General features: G+C 37.4%; 1 protein-coding gene across 6 annotated transcripts in view; it reads right to left on the bottom strand.

Annotated features, from left to right (window-relative positions):
- Positions 1–17,661, bottom strand: part of MBNL2 (muscleblind like splicing regulator 2) — a 193,976-nt gene extending 176,315 nt beyond the window's left edge. For 5 of the 6 annotated variants that reach the window (XM_069064147.1, XM_069064144.1, XM_069064141.1 and 2 more), the window contains exon 1: positions 17,409–17,661. The gene's annotated coding sequence lies outside the window, so the exon portion shown is untranslated. Of the gene's footprint in view, positions 1–15,576; positions 15,800–17,408 lie in introns of those variants that run through there. The other variant, XM_069064143.1, reaches the window with a different exon arrangement.
- Positions 17,662–17,956: the final 295 nt, after the last annotated feature.

Genomic DNA, 17,956 nt, shown 5'->3' with positions numbered 1-17,956 from the left:
GGATCTTTCTAGTCCTGTTCTCTTTCCCAAAATTCAGAGTAGCATTTTCAACTGCCTATTAGATATTTCCACTAGATATCCAATAAGCTTAAGCTCAATATGGCTAAGTCTGAATAAATAATTTTCCCCTTAAATCTTTCTCCTTTTCCAGATTTTCCACTTTCTGTCAGTCACCTTAATTACCCATGCTTGTCATCTTTGCCTTTTTTTGTCTTTGTTTTCTTCTTTTCTACTAATATGCAATAAGTTGAAATCTCCTTTATTTGACCTGGTCAATATTTCTCACACTCATCAATACCTTACATTTTAGCTGCCTCCACACTGATTTGAGGATTCATTACCTCGAGGTCAGACTTTAGCAATGGTCTCTTAATTCTCCTGGCTTTTAGACTCTTTTCTTTTCTAATTCATCCTACATACCACTAGCATATTAGTCTTCTTGGATCACAGGTATGATCATATAACTCAAATACACTCAATATTTCCCTATTTTTTACTGACTAGAGAATAAATCCTTAGCATGGTATTCAATATGACTCCAACCTACCTTTGCAACCTTATCTCCTGCTATTATCCTTCATACCCTACAGAATACAGTCTTCTTTTTCCCCAGAAAACATTCCAAGCTTTTCTGATTCAACTTCTTTACTCAGTACTGTTTCTTGCACTTGAAAGGTCCTTCCTTGCCTAGTCTTTATGTATTCACATACTATTAACCCCTCAAATCAAATTCCATTTCCTTCATGGACCTGCTTTTATACTTTTTATTCCTCATGCAATTAACATTTTAAAATTTCTATTGTATTTGTCTGTGTAAATGCCTTATTTTTCCCCCCTGCAGACTAAACTTTTTGAGGGGAGACACTCTTTCCTATTGATGTTTCTATCTTTCATAGTGTCTAGTACTGAGCTTTGTACATAGTAGACATTTAATGAATACTCATTGGATGAATTTGGGGTGTATGTTTGTCTCGTTCCTCCAAAGATATAATAAGGTCTTTGAAGATTAGGATCATGCCTTTTATATCTTCTGCATTTATCCATGATGCTAGCTATGCAGTAGTTACTCAATAAGTATTTTTGCAATTAAAATTTATTTTAGCTCATGACTTAGGAACTCTCTCCTGTTTGAATGTAGAGGAGGGAACTTTTATATCCCAATTACCTACAGGGAATTCTCCAATAGTTTTCTCACCACTTCTATTTTCATTCTTCCCCCTTATGTTGTCCCTGCACATGGCTAAAATGAACTTTGCTACCCTTTCTTCCTCCTGTTTGTATATGATCCCCTAGTTTTTAGCTCAGCTCTGCATCTTAGAAGTGAAAGTGCCATTGACAATAATGGATTGTAGGTGAAATAATACAAAGGCGATATGGTACCATCTCACACATTAAACTAGGACACTACCTCCAGGTGGGAGGGAAAGGTTGGTTCTAGGAAAAATCTTAGGACTGCCTGATTTATCCTGGGAAAACAATAAATGGCACAGCTACTTTTCTTAGAATCAGAGGGCAGGAATAGACTGAGAGGTTATCTGATCCACCTTCTTCTTGGCCCCCAGTAAAATCTTATCTATATACTTACATAATTGATATTAACAATGTATAAGAGACAAGTGGTTAAAAGGCTCCCTCCTGTCTCATTCCTTTCAGCCTCCATATATACATATACACACATCTATGTGACTGACTATCTCAGTTGGTTATAACTTTGAGTTAATGAGGTTAAATTCATGATGTTGATTCCATTACAGGCCAGTTAGTTGTTCTCTGTTCCAGAGCCACAGGTATCAGAATTCTCAAAGATCTGTGAGTATGGATAGACACAGAGTGACCTAGGTAAGAACATGATTATGCTACTAAACCCTCCCCATGGTCCATATGTGTCTCGTTGTCACAAATGCATGATGTTAGTTTCATAGGTGTGTTTGTCTCTAACTTAGAGCTCAAGTGGTGCTCAAGGGAAAGAGCTAGGTCAATCAGTTTCGTAAGATGTGTTGTACATCTTGTGTGGTCAAAGTTTACTAGAAGGGCCTGTTTTTGCAGTGATTATGCAACCAGAAAACATTAAAAGATTGGATTCTCAAGAAAAATGTCCACCTTTCTCCCTCCCTTCTTCATTTTATCATTTTCTTTCTGAAATGTGACTGAGGAGGAGTTTCCAATAAAGCTGGAATTCTAGGAGGCAGTGGGAAGCAACACCCCACCCCTCTAAATTTAGTTTCCTTCTCTGGAATTACTAAAGTGAAGCTCCTCACTCACATATGCACTCTTAGGGAAATACTCATTTTATTTATCATTAGTGCTTATTGGAAGCTTCTAAGTTTATTCAGGATAAGTGTTTTTAATTTTATTTTATTTAAAAAATATTTGTTCATGGACCCCTTTGGCAGTCCAGTGAAACCTATGGACCTCTTCTCTGAATGATGTTTTTAAATGAATAAAACAAAAATACCTAGGAGCACAAAACCAATTATATAAATATAAAAATTATAAAGATATATTTTTAAAAGGAGAAGTTCACAGACTCCAGATTAAGACCCCCTGATCTAGGAGAATGATTGAGTGAGTGCTCTTCTTAGTCTAACTTATAATCTTCAAGCTTATTTTTTAAAAGCAACATGGCTATTTTAGTTTAAACAAATATTTTCCATAATATTTCATTAATAGTGAATGTTTTAAAAATTGCTAAAGGAGCACTCAATAAATAAATATTTTTTCATTTTTTCATTCATTTTTTCATAATTTCCCCTCTAAAATGATAGCAGTCTGATACCATCCTAACCACTGAAACCATGTTGCAATCATAAAGTGCTATAAATGTAAGCCATTCTTTCAACAAATATTGTTTTATATGTCACATGCTAGGGTTATAATTATTACAAATATTACTGTTATCCACTAGAATATACTAAGTGCTAGCATCATTGTTATTGTATAATCATTATTATCCTCTAGTATATTTTATGTTAGTGTTAATATTGTTATTACTACCTTCTAGCATACACTATGGACTGGTGTTATCATTGTTGTTGTTCATTCATTTAGGTGGGTCTAGTTCCTTGTGAACCCATGGACTATTGTTCTTCTATCCTCCACTATCTCCCAAAGTCTATCCAAGCTCATGGTTATTGCTTCCACAACACTATCCATCTCATCTTCTGTTGTCCCCTTTTCTTTTTTGCCTTCATTCCTTCCCAACATCAGGTCTTTTCCAGCGAATCTTGTCTTCTCATAATGTGGCCAGAGTATTTAAGCTTCATCTTCAGTGTCTGTCCTTCTGTACTAGCGTATTCTCTAGCATAACTATACACTAGTGTTATCATTATTTTCCTCTTGCAAAGTTTTGCTCGAGTGCTCATCATAGCATGATGGTAACTGGTTCTTAGATGCTATTCTTGTGAACCACATATTCTGGTAATTCCTACAAGGCTAGAAGAACCCACAGACGCCAGAGAAATTAAGCGCCTTTCTCAGGGCACAGAGCTGTTAAGTATGAAGGTTCTTCTGGAACTCCCAATCTGGTGTTCTCTCCACTGATTCATGTGAGGCATTACATGTGGGTCCAGCTATAGATGACATTGGCTGAATGAAGAACAGCCTAGTTAAGGACACTGAGACTCATTATCAAAAGATTGGCCATTGAGTGTTAAGTAGTTTTCACTATAGAAACTAATGAAACCATCCATTAAGACATGAAAGGATGGCAGTCTGCTTTAGTGGAAGGAATACCTACACTCAAAAAATGACACATTTTTGAGTACTGAAATATCAGATCCCAATATTGCTCTTTTTTTATAATTCCTTTATGTGAAAGGCTTATTTTTCTATGAGGTATTGTTTGCATTTGTGAAGAGTAAGGGAGATGGTTTAGAAGTGATGTATTTTTTTTTTTAATATTTAAGATTTCCTTTCCTTTCAAGTTTCCTATTTGGAGCTTAACCTCCTTTGGCCCAAGGAAAGAAAGAATGATTGAAGTTCCTTCTTGCTGCTTTCCCCACAGCTTTAGAGATGTACTAGACTTCCAGCAGTTCTCTATTCCAGGCCAAAAGATAGAAGGAAGCATAGTTGGGGATTGGAAGTGAATGCTATTTGAACAGAGAGAGGGGAATGAATGTTAACTAGCTCTTTCCTCCTACTATCCTAGCCAGTGGCAAGTAGCCAGCTGCTCTTTTAATTTACCCCTTTGTTCTAGTAAGGATAAATTATGTTCTGCTTAGAGAAGTCTCCACTGGCAGTAGCATTTGCTTGCTCAAAGCAGAAGAAAAAGGCATGTATCAAAGGAAAACTTGGTGTGGAAAAATATTGCTTAATTTTTTTTTCTCAAAATGTGAGGGGAGGAGAAAATGCACAAGGGAGGACATGAACAAGTAAATACTTTCTGTTTCTCCTATGAGAATCTGAGAATATTACAGCAACAGGCCCTGTGGGACAAAGACGTGAAGAGAAAACTCTCCCCTTGCCCTCCTACCAGATTCCTCAGTTTTGGCCTTGGGAAACAAGCTATCATTCTCATTAATGTCTAGGTGTGTGGGTGTGATTATTGTTATTTTTAATAAGAAAATGTCCATTATGAATCTGGCTTTGTACTAAACGCATGTTCTTGAAAAAATGAGAAAAGAAGATAGAACACTTTACAAAACCAATGCCAGGATTTCTAGGATCTTGCCAACCTACAACGGAACTCTTTTTATGTTGTTAACTGATGCCCCTCTTACATTAACTGCTGAGGACCCACAAGAAGAATAATGGCTGAGTGCCAATGACCTAAAATATACCTTTACTGATTAGCTTTAATACAACAATTCAGAATGTTTGACCTCTCCAAACATACATAATGAAGACGTGCTTTCTCATTACTTTCTGTGCTAATTATTAAGACAGAAGCCAGAGACCAGAACTTCAAATAAAATTCCACAGGGGCAAGGCAATTGGCTCTAGACATACTATGTGGCTGATAAAGGGAACAAATATAAATAAAAACCTACTAGATTTAAAGTGCCACCAACCTTCATGTTGGGTATCTTCAGTTACTGGACTCCAGCCATTCATTACTCAAAAGGAATGTGTCACAGTAGAAAGAGTACTGAGCTGGGAGTCTGAAAACCTAGGCTTGAGGCCCAGCTTCTCTGCTTATTGACTATGGGCAAGTCATTTCACCCCTCTGACCTTCAGGGTCATAATCTATAAAATGGGTATTTGTGCTATCTACCTTAAAGGACCTTATAAATTGTTAATTATAAGTTACTATATAGATATGAATCTATAGATATGAACCACTATAGATTCACCTCCAGTAAAAATTATGTTCTCTATTAGTCATTTTCTATTCACTTATTAATTGTGATTTAAGTTCTCTACCATGAACTAAATAAAGCAAAGAAGGAAATTTCTGCTCTCTAGTGGTCAAGTAGAAATGTTGTTTAAAAAACATATGTATATTTTAAAAAGCAAAAGTAATTTTTATAAAAGAGTGCTGATCAGTCTTATAGTCCATTACTTAAAAAAACATACAAAAACATTAAAAACAACAACAATAACAGCACTCTTATAATCAACAACAGCAATTTTAAAAATTGAGAATGGATCCAGGGTGTGGGATTTCAGGTGAAATATCAATTTTGGAATTTTCAGTCAAAAACTGAAAAGCTCACATTGATACAAAGCATGAAAGCTTCAACACAGACTCGGGTCCTTCTTTCTGTAGAATTAAATATGGTTGCTTTACCAGTAACATTGTATCAAAACCCCTTTTCCTCTTTCAATTTCTTTGGTTGGTTGGTCCCTGAGTGGGCTTGGGTGAGAACATTCCTTTTCCCTAGGTGGCGTTTAGATGGCACAATCAGTAAAATTCTGGGTCCAGAATGAGGAAAATCTCAGTTCACATCTAGCTTCAGGCCTTAGGAGCTGTGTGACCCTGGGTAAGTCACTTAACCTCAGTTGGCCTCAGTTTCTTCATCTGTAATATAGTAAGGATTAAATGAGATATTTGTAAAGAACTTTTAAACCTTAAGGGGTTACATCAATGCTTTCATCATCATCATCATCATCATCATCGACTTTTCTGTAAAACAGTAGGAAGTCAGTTCTACGAGTTCTGAAATGGACTGGACCTGGAATAGACTTGGCATGCGGTTAGCTACTGAGTTAAACCTGGCACATGCCTCTCTGAGAATTTCCCTGTCTCTGCTATGGCTTTTGGATACTTATTGAACTAAAGGTCATGGTCAGATTCTGAAAGGCCCAAGAATGTTCATAATTTTTTTTATCACTTTTTTGAGTTACAAAAAGCACATTTAGTACTTGTAAGGCTTTATCTAGAAATTGTTCCCCAAACTGTTATGTTTTCATGGATATGTAGAAATAAATATAGTCTACAAAAATATACTTTGAAAATAATTTTCACTCTGTGTTGGTTTTCTTTGGCAGTTACACCCTGAGGAACAGAATGTTTCAGGGCACCTTATTTTCCCCTGGCTGTAGGGCACAGGGTGTTTGAGAGACAGAGATCAGAACTGGCTAGTGAATTCTTGGGCACTACTGCCTGGAGCTAAGATTGATAACTCCTCAGTAATTTATTAATTTAAATGGAAAGACAACAGGTCTAGGATTTTAAAGTTGTTTTGTTTACCATGAGTTTCCACCTTGCTCTTAGATGTCCTATTAGGGAATTTGGAGCAAAGGTTCTTATTTATGCCATAGGAGAAAACTGTGGTTTTTGCCTAGTTTGTAAGAGGTCACTAAACCAGCTCAGGGAGGAGAGAGGAATGGAAGCAGGCCTATTAGACTCTCAGTCTAGTGTTCTGACCACTACCTTGCAAAACTAATCTAAACCTGATTTAAGAGACACACACTTCTAAGCAAAAACAAAACCCCACTGCAGACATATAAACAAACACATCCTCCTTCCCTGGCCTGCTGAGGTTAGACAGCAGGGGCTGAATCCCTTGCGATAGTGGGGAGGGCCTGTCTCCACAGAAACATGAGCTGGTGGCAGGTTACATACACAATAAGCAAACTCAGGCAGAGACAGAACATCCATCTTGGGCCACTCAGCAGCCCGGAGGTGGGAAAGTGATGGGGACTTCAACAGCTTCTTCTCTGATTTTTTTTTTACCTGGTATTATGGAAAGCTTGGGGTGCAAAGGCTGGGGGTGGGGCAGACTGTTACTTAGATTTCAGCTCTACCTCAGGCCTAAACAAATTGGGAAGAGCTTCCATAGTTGAGGTTGCTTGGTATTGTATAACCCCTGAGTGGAGATGCTTAAAGCTATCTCTGATCTGAAGAAGAAGCAGGCATCACACATATATGCCAGGGAATCCTCCAGACAACTGCTTTCCTCAATTTCTAGGATGTTCTAACTTTCCCTTTTGGATCTTTGTTCTCCTCAAACTTACCATATGAAAAATTGAACTCATCCTTACCTCCATCCCCAAATGGCTCACTTTCCCTACCCCATTAATGCCAATAAAACTGCCATCCTTCCCATCACAAATATAAGGAGACATTAATTTTCAAGTGGCCAGGTGAATGGGAGGATGGTTTCCTTAATTTCATTCTTTTCTCACCTCTACTACCCCAGGGAGGCACTTTTCTTCCTGGTAAGTTTAATTTAAGAGCTCCTGGGCCACTAGAACTATAGCTTATGAACAGATTTAAGCCATTTCTAGAAATAACCTTAGACCCGATAGGTCTTACATTTACACAAGCATTTATTAAGTACTTACTGTGTGTCAGGCACTATGCTAGGTGCTAGGGTAACAAAGGCAGATATGAAATAGTTCCAGCCCTGGAGGGGTTTTATCTGGGTTCATGTATGTGTTGTATATCCATGTATATATCATATATCATGTAGATGTTCATGTATAGGCATACACAGAATATGTTTTAAAATAAATACATAGTAATGGGAGAGGAGTGTTAGTGAAGATTTCATACAAAAGGCAGTGAATTTTGAAGAGGACTGGGAGAGGAGGGGAAGTGAGAAGGAAAACATGGGGCACAGCTAGTACAAAGTCACAGGGATAGGAGAAGGAGAGTTGTATATGAGGAACAGTGGGAAGGCCAGTTTGGTTGGATTGTAAGGTGTATGAGAGGGAATGACACATAATAAGACTGGAAACATAGGTTGGAGGCAAAATGGTGCTATTGATAGAGCTCTGGGCTTGGAGGCAGGAATACCTGAGTTCAAATCCAGCCTCAGACAGTTAACTAGCTGTATGACCTGGGGTAAGTCACATATCCCTATTGACCTTAGTCTTCTCATCTGTAAAATAATTGCTAGAGAAGGAAATGGCAAGCCATTCCAGTACCTTTGCCAAGAAAACCCCAAATGGGATCACGAAGAGTCAGACACAACTGAAACGACTGAACAACAAAAACAATAACAACAACAACAAAATTAAATACCAAATACAGTTGCTTCAATTTTTCCCCAGATTGCAAAAGGGAGCCACTGGAATTTATTACGTGTGAGAGAGGGAAGTAGCAGTAACATAGATTTAAGCACTTACTGTGTGTCAGGCACGATGCTAGGTGCTAGGGTAACAAAGGCAGATATGAAATCGTTCCAGACTAAATAGGAGCCTTTGTCAATAGCTTAAGTGAAAGGTGAGGAGGGGCTGACAGGATGGTAACCGTGTGGCAGAATAGAAGAGGAAGAATGCAAGAGATGTTGTGGATGTAGAAACACAGACGACCCTTCCCTCATTATATACTGAAATTGATAGAATAAACCAGGAAAATAAAACATTTCCTCTTCCCACAAGGTACACACACACACACACACACATTTCCTCTTCCCACAAGGTACACACACACACACACACACACACACACACACACACACACACGCAAATGAAGAATGTACAGGGGCTTACTAATAAAAAAAACTTCTGAGACTAAGCTTCCTGTTTCTAGTGAAGTGCTACATTTTTTTCAATCTGTTCCATTTTCAGTCTAAGGAACAAATTAATTTCTCACCTTTCAGCTTATGCATGAAACAAACATTTCCCTTTCAACTACTATGCTATAGCTTATTAGTATACCAACCTAACTTTAACCTCTAATCATATTTTTGCTGTTACATATGATATATCTCAGAGAAACCAATAGCTATGAATACTGCAGTAAAACAAATAAACAAACTAGGAAAAACAAACAAGCAACTTAGGGAAGCCACATTGTTTCCTCTAGAGACAAAGAAATAGGTATGTGATTGGATCCCTGATTTCTTCTTGAGAAGTTTCTCCACTCCTAATGTTCTGCCCAGTACCTGGTATGTAATAAACAAGTAATAAATGTATTGTTTTTCTTTCTTTCCTTCTTTGGTTTCTGTAACACTCTACTTTTCAGATATTATTTCAACATCTCAATTCGTTTTTCTTTTTTTCTTGTGCTTCCTCCTCATCTTACCTCTAATCATGAGTGTTTTTCCAAGGTTGAGCCTTTGGTCATCTCTTCCTCCCTTTGTACTCATTCAGTAAGCCTGACCATTCCTATATTTGTAACTATGATCTCTGCAGATGAATCATAAGATCATAACTCATAGTTAGCCCTAACCTAACCTCTCTATTTCAGTTTTCAACTTCCATATGCCCTACAGGATGCCTCTTTTTGGGATCTTTGTTCTCCTCATACTTACCATATGAAAAATTAAACTCATCCTCATCCCTATCCCAAAATGGCTCACTTTCTCCCAAGCCCATTAAAGCCAATAAAACTGCCATCCTTCCCATCAGAAACCCTGGGGCCTTCTTCAATCCTTAACTGTGCTTTATCTTGACATATGCAGCCATTCACCAAAGCTTTTCATTACTTTTTATTCCCCTTCAAAATGGCTGTGAGATTCACCCTTTCTTCTTCATTCCTTTTGCCACCTCTAGTCCAGAACTTCATTGCCTCATGCCAGTATTATTGCAAGAACTTTATATCTGATCTCACTTTCTCTGGTTCCTCCTTCCTCCAGTTTATCTTACATAATGCTACCTGATCAACTTGCCTAGAAGAGCTGTTTCATTGTTTGCCTCATTAATCTCAAACTCTTCTGCCTGTTTTTTCCCCCCTTAAGGTCCTACATAATATGTTCTCATTTACATATCCAACCAGCTCTCCCTTTACTCCCCAACATAGAACATCTTCCATAAATATTCAAGTAACTGTCATCCATAAATGCCAAACTGATTTCCAGTTCTGGATTATTTCATGTTTCTGGTATTATGCCCTCCTGGAAGCCTTTCTTTCTTCCCTCTGTTAATCTAGATACTTCTCTAACACCTTGTACACATCTCATTAGCACCTGACAGTCTAACATTTATTTTTTTCAAATTGTTTCATCTTTATTTTGCTGCCTCTAGCTAGACTGAAAGCTCCTTGAGGTCAATGAACATGTTTTATGCCTCCCTCCATCCTCAAATCATGGTGGTCATAAAATAGGCACTCCATAAATACTTTTTGATTAATTGCATCATTACTGCCAGATTTTTTTTAAGAAATGCAACCAATCTCTAATAATTTTTAACTATAAATTGCTAGTGATGGGTTTAGCTCAATTATTATTTCAAAAGGCCAGACAAGATACTCCCATGTCAAACAACAGTGCAATTTTAACTACAAATTATTTTATTTCACTAAATACTATATTCATACACATTCACTCATTTACACATGCTATTAGTGTACTATAATTTAAACTGTCTACCTGATGCAAATTTTAAGCTTGTTAGAATAAAAGCAATTAACCTCTCACCCTCAAACTTTCCCTTCAATATCTTCCTCCACCCCCAACCCTCTATTTTTCCCCTTCACTCCCTTTCTCTCCCTCTTTCCTTTTTCTTTCTCCTTCCCTTCATCCTTTTCTTTCCCTTCCTCTATCCCTTCAACCAAAAACACTGCATTCATATTAAATATTTAAGTTCTTTCAGAGCTATATCATACATACTCAATTATCTAAAAGATAAAAGTCTATCAATTTTGTTTATCAACAAATATTTTCTTGTACATTTTATCTAAAACCCATTGGAGAACCATATATGGGAATAAAGAGACTAACAAGCAGACATAATTGGGCAAGTTGAATTAATGAAATGTGTTTGTGTTATGATGGCTTTCTTCACAATCATCCCTATTCTATGAATTTAGAATTTTATAAGCAATGTGTTCATTTCATCTAGGGATTAATGTAACATAAAAAAACCCCCACTATCTCTAGTCAGAGCACCTGGTTTCAAATTCTACCTCTAATGCTTCTTACCTGTGTAACCTTAAACAAGTTATTGTTTATTATTATATATTAACAAAGCCCCAGTTTCCTCCTCTATAAAATTAGACAGTTGAACTAATGGTCTCTGCAGTTACTTTGAGCTCTAGGTTTACAAATCCTATCATTCTATAAGGGCCCAATGTCAAATCGCAAGTTAGTATTAAAATATAGATTAAAAAATCAATATATCACAACTTTCAACAAAGAACTTAAAACATTAGGTTGTACTGTTTTCTAAGAGAATTCCTAAGTATATACTAGTCTTTGCCATTACTGGATCCAACCTGTTTCCTTGCTTCAAGGTCTGTACTGATAATATTTATAGTCAGATAGGATACTTGGAGGAGGTGCAAGCTAGGGAGAAGATGGAAGAGGAATCTGGAAGTTGAAGACTTCATGATATCCTCAGGCTATTTACTGACCCAGAAGGGCAGACATAGCTTGTGCTTTGCTTCTGAGGTATAAGTAGGAAACAGAGGTCTTGCTGTGGTATTTTTTTTTGGGGGGGGAAGGAGAGTTTTGCTTGTTTTTTGGGGTCTTTTTGCTATACTTTATCTTTGGATGTCCCATTTAAAGAATTTAAGACACTCAAAAAACTTCTTCTTTTCTCCAAGAATTCCAAAACATAAAAAATGTATATGGAGTAAAAATTCTTAACATGATAAGCAGTAAATCCATTCCCAGGATAGGATCTGGAAGTAGGGGTGGGGAACCTGTGACCTCTAGGTTACATGAGGCCCTCTAGGCCCTCAAGTGTGGCCTTTTGCCTGAATCTTTGGATCCAATTCAAAAGATTTGTCCTGAAGGTCACAGGTTCCCTACCCTTGGCTGGACATTTGATGTCATTAATATAGGGTATTTCAAGATGAAGAAGCTCCCTCTAACAATAAAGACCAACATTTTCTCTGCAACTTAAAGTGTGACTTAACAAGGGTTACACAGCCAGTATGGTTCAGTGGAGAGACTTAAATGGGGTGACTGAGGGTACTTTATTATCTGCTATACCATGCCTGCTATATAGGTAGTTCCGAATACTGTCAGGTTTATTTACATGCCTAGCATTCTATCCAAATCTGGAATTATTACTGGTTCTGCCAATTCAACTCCTTCACAGATTCCTTAAATTCATAACAACACCCAACCTGATCAATCTTTTGGTCAATATGCTTTCAGCATTTATGTACTATATTACAACTATATTAATTTGTATACATGTATTTTCAAAAACTACCCTTGAAGTTGTGTGTGTGTGTGTGTGTGTGTAAATTGTATGGATATTCAATTACTGTTAATTATAGCTTCTTAAGGCAGTTCCATGCCCCCACATGTGTATATACACACATGTATATATGTATATATGCATGTATAATACATGAATATGTGTATATACATGTACTTGATGAACAAGAAAAGTCTGTTGAGGGCCTCTTATGTACTCTAATCTATATTTCTTAACTAATGTAGCACTTTTACATTAAACATGATCAAGTCAAATGTCTAGGGCATACCTGCTATATGGTTTACAAAACTGGGTATCCAAGTTCAGAGAATTATATGTGAGTGTGATGAATTTTTAAAGCTAAACCTTCTTCCCTCACCTTTAGAATTTTCCCAGGTTGCTTTCTCCTATCACCTAGCTGGTACATGCTCAGGAAATGTAAATTAACTTTAATAGTAGAAAAAGAAACCTATAATTAGGAAGGTAAATATGCTTTTTAAAAAGATCACAATGCCCTGAAGGCCAGGAGTCACTTTTCCTTGATAGGATGAAGACTGTGGGTTCAATCAGATAAATACATCAGAGTTTGCTAAAGGCTCCCCATGTTGTAGGAGCATGGGACTAAGTCCAAGATTATTCTCTAATTGTTTAGAGTCCAGAAATTTTAAAATGACATAGGCATGAGCCTTAATAGAGAGCTGCTATGGTATACATTGTGAATGTACAACATGGGCTCAGTGGCTTTATACTCTTGGAATTTCCATTGGATTTTGTATTCAGCTGTGGTGATGAAGAGTCCTTCTATTTGTTCTTCCAGAAAGTGCCACCACCAAATCTGACCCCAAACTGGATATGATTAAATTGCCTGGAGGGTTAACATTACCAAGTTAAGTATACATTCCATAAAGATTTCATTTAATTGCAATTTTGTAAACCATACATCAGGCATGCCCTAGACTTCATCCTTTAGATAATGGACTTAGATAATGGACTTCATTCATTAGATAACAAACTCTTTGACAGAGGCTAAATGGAGGCAAAAAATGTTCCTATCTACCTTTATTTCAGGGCATTTATTTCCTGCCACAGCAAAGGGAATTTTCTAGACTAAATCTTGCTAAAGAAAAATCGCTCAACTTTACAAAATAAAAGTTTCCTGCTTTATCTTTAAACATTTGGTTTAACTTTTTGTTCTAGAAGATTGAAACATCTCAGCCCAAACCAAAGAGTACAGTTTGTACTCATTTGTCTTATATAGTTCTAGTCATAATGTTTTTTTTTATTCCTCAATATGACTATTATCACAGATATAACTAGCAGGATTTTTTTTTTATCTGAGGTGATAAAAAAGCTTGGAATAAAGAGTCCTGTAACAAATTTACAAGCTCTGGTATTTATCTTCTTGCCTCATTATATCGAAAGAGAAACAAGTATAAAATGGCAAATTAGTTGCTCAGTCAACACATATCTAGAAATGTATAACCCAATATTTCTCAAGAATTTCAAATGAACAAATATTTACAATATGTCTAGTAAAATCAAGGCCCTATTGAGGGCTGTGCTCATAGCACCCTCACTCATCACCCCAGTCAGGAACACCCACCTGGTCTTCAGGATGGCCTCATTAAAGCACTGACTCCCACCTGAGTAGGAAAAACATCAAGGTTTCTATGAGCTACATCAGCTCAAGTTGATTACAGACACTCAGTCTTTTACTTCTCCTTCAAAGTGCTTGTTGACCCTCCAGTCTCTAACAGCATACCTGGGATCTGGGTCCACAAAGGGTCTGACCTACAGATGACTGCAGTGTTCACCTGTTCCTGAACTGTAGAACAAGATTGTGAGCTATAGCTTTACCTTCTTTACTTCTGACCCCCCAGCTTGACTCTGACTCTTCATATGAGACTATCCACACAGACATTCTTATAGCTTTTCCATCCTTGTCCTGCCTGTCTGCTACCAAGATTGCCTCACTCTGGGTTGGGCAATGTTATCCTCCTGTCTAGATTTAATGGGTTCAGATACCTAAAGGAAAAAAGGGGTTTCACTACTATGTAATTATCACCCAACAACCCAATACACAGTCACTTGAGATTATAATATCTCTTCATAAATCAGAAAGCTTTACTTGGCACAATTAAAAAAAATGTTTGTAGGATGGTAATGAGGTAACTTTTGTTTTTACTTTAAATCTAAGCAATCCAAGGTGCCTTTCCTGCTATCTTTCCTTGAGGATAGTATGGGAAGATAAGAAGAAAACATCTCCATTGTAAGTGACCCAAATTTAACTTAACATAGGACACACTTTTCAGCTCCCTTCTCAACACTTTATCTCTTGCATACAATCTTGACTTCTTGGTCTTGCATGACCACATAGCTTGCTGAAATCTTGGACCTGGTACCTATACCAATCTTTCTAATTTATTTTTGCTATAACAGCACTGAATAAAGTTAGTATTAAATAGCAGCAATCAATCAGTAGTGATAACTACTGCATTTTATAAGCATTTCTTTGTAATTTACCCTCTCCTATGTTCTCCATATTCACAAACTTGTCATAAGAGCCAAACAAAATAATATCAAGCCTTTTCTTAAAAGCAAGATCCATAATTAGAATTTTTTTAAACTTGCACAATCTTATGTTACTTTCTCACTGTGCTCAGTTTACCTGACAAAATTAGTCTCGTAGGATAAATATGAAAATGTTTAGAAAAATAAAACTATGCAAGACAGTGAAGGGTTAAGTATATACTACCATAAATTTAAATTCCTGGAAGCCTTTGCCCAGACAGTTTCATTAATACTATGGCTTTAAGCCTTTGTACATTAAAGATATAATTCTACCAAGAGAAACAACTTTTTTGAATATAAAAGATCCCATACTCCTAAAAATTACAAGGTAAAGGGGACAGTGTTGCTCACTTTAAATATGGAAACACTGCGGTAGTGACTTGCCCAAGGTTACACAATCAGCTAGTGTGAATATAGAATAGGATCTGGAACTCCTGACACAAACTGTTCTAATCCAAATTCTTTCCTAAAAGGCTTGTTATTAAAGAGAAACTTGCACATGAATGTCTACTAACAGTTTCCCACCTGTGCCGCATTAACTGCTATCACCTTCCTGTTCTTCTGGCCCTCCTGGACCAATGTATGGTGGTGGTATGGAGTCTCTGCACAGCAGCAGCTGTTGCCACCATCATGACTATGCCTGGCCTCTGGTAGAAGCTGCCTCCTCCGTCCTCGTTCTGGGGAGACTGGATATGGTGGCAACTGTCTGTATGCACCAAAAGGGAGGATGGGCCAGAGAAGCTCTCTGCTTCAGTGTGCCAATACTTCTCGTCATTCCCTCCCCCCTCCCAATCCGGGCACCAGACAGAAGGCCTTTACTGTCTGCTTATCAGGCAGGTATTAGGTAGAAACCCTCTTAACAATTCAGGTCAGTTCAGAATTTAGATATTTTACCATTTGAAGTCATAACTCAGAACCTGTCAATCTGGAGTTAGAATGCTTCTCACCAGAAGCTTGAATACAAGAACAGACAGCAGAAATAGTTGGGAGATGACGTCAGAAGTTCTGGGCTAGTGTCCTGCACTTCTCCTTGAAAGTAAAATCAGTGGGTCTAGAAGAATCTATGTGGCATTGGACTTGTTTTTAAATAAGTCGTTGGGCTATGCTTTGTGAAAATCAGTCTAGAGGTCTTAGAAAAATTACTTTTATTTATAGATAAGAAAATGCCATTTAAAATGAACTGGTAGTTTTGGTTTCACATTAATAAATATTACTTGAATATAAAAAAATCTTTAAATGCAACCATTGTTAATGTGACAGTAAATGGTGTTTTGAAGAGCATTCTCTGTGCTGCTAAGGGAAGAGCTGGGCTTTCTTTCCTCGCTTCAATGCTTGCTAACTATTCTGAAAATGTTACACATTTATTGTAAACACATGCTTCCATGGCCTAACAAAAAGGCACTGATCCCCTCTGCCTGGCAGAATTTAAAACAGAAAGGGCAGTGAGAATTCCTCAACAAATATAGCCCTTCATTTCCCTATGCCAAGTGTGTTAAATATAAATCTTCTCCATCATTTCCCACTCTTAGTTCTCAGGAAGAAAGTTGATATGGTTCAGCATAGTGAAAACACAGCTTTAAAAGCTAGCCTGCCCTCATTAAATTATTCTGCTGGCTGTGTGTTCTCATTAAAAATGCATAAAGATCAGATAATTGCAGTGAGCAGTATTCACCCAGCTTTACTTTTTTATATAATGGTTCTACTTCTAAGCTGGAAACAAAGACTCAGCCTTGCCAGAAAAAGAACTGTAAACATTGAGCTACAGTATCAAAAACTTGCCAGAAACTGCCTGGCTATGTTATTAAAAATGTGCTTTTCAAACTCCATTAAAAGGCACAATGTATCCGAGGTGTATCAGTCCTTGGTTTCTAAACAGACTGTCCTTTTTATTTGGTCAAGCCTTCTATCGATAATTGTTTACAACGGACGGTTTTTTTTCCTTTTCTTTCTCCCCCCAATTATGACTCAGTTTTTCAAATAACATAGTCATTGTAAACTTTATTGATTTGGGGGTTAACTATCCGTCTCTGAAACCTTTCCAGAGCAAGCTGAGAAGGCTAGGAAGAATCCATTTAAGTAGCACAGTACTTTTAGAAAGATCTATCGAGCTTTTCCTTAAATAAAATCACGATTTTCTCTCTCACCCTCAAATCGAGTGGTTTTGATTCAAGTTGTGCTGCCTCTTTCCCTGAAAGGAAAATGTTACGTAAAACTCCAGTCTCTCCTTCAAGCGCTCCATTTGCATCGGAGGAATTCAGTTCCACTGGCTTCCCTGAGCAACACACATGGTATGCAGCACACTGCAGCAAACTCTTTAAACATTCAAAAAAAAAAAAAAGGGACAATGAATCTCCTACCTTATTTAGCTCTGTCTGCTCCTCACGTTTGCAGTCAGCACAGGGCCATCTGGTAAAATCAAGTGGCCAAACCTTTCCCACTGCATCGTTAGGAAGAAACGTTCGGGTAAATACTTCTCATTCCCTTTTTATTGTACTCGGGAAGCCTTCTGCCTGGGAATTTTCCCCTCAGATGATGAAGCAAAGACACGGTCTAAACTCTGTTGCTGTAAGACTGCAGCCCTTCCTTCCAACAAGTCCCTCCCAGTCGATGCTAACCAATCAACAGTCATTTCGTCAGCTCTACTGGTCTGAAACTGGTTGTAATAGGATGACTGACAAGGCAACACAGGACTTGTAATATGTGAAAACAGTGCATCCATACTGATGAAAAAGGAATTTCCCTCTCAGAAGAAAGCAGTCATAGCATGAAGATAAAGTGTCATTCAACTGGCAAAGCAGGGATATACCGAACCAAACAACCCTTTTTTTTAATGGTCTCTTGTTTGCAGGATAGGTGCTTTTACAAATACAAAATTGTGCAGAACAGAGATGAAATAAGGCCACAA

Source organism: Petaurus breviceps, unplaced genomic scaffold (genome assembly GCF_028583685.1).
Source record: "Petaurus breviceps papuanus isolate PSGF00001 unplaced genomic scaffold, PetGlider_PUasm1.0 90625, whole genome shotgun sequence".
NCBI classification, from domain to species: domain Eukaryota; kingdom Metazoa; phylum Chordata; class Mammalia; order Diprotodontia; family Petauridae; genus Petaurus; species Petaurus breviceps.
This window is presented reverse-complemented; position numbering and strand designations above follow the sequence as displayed.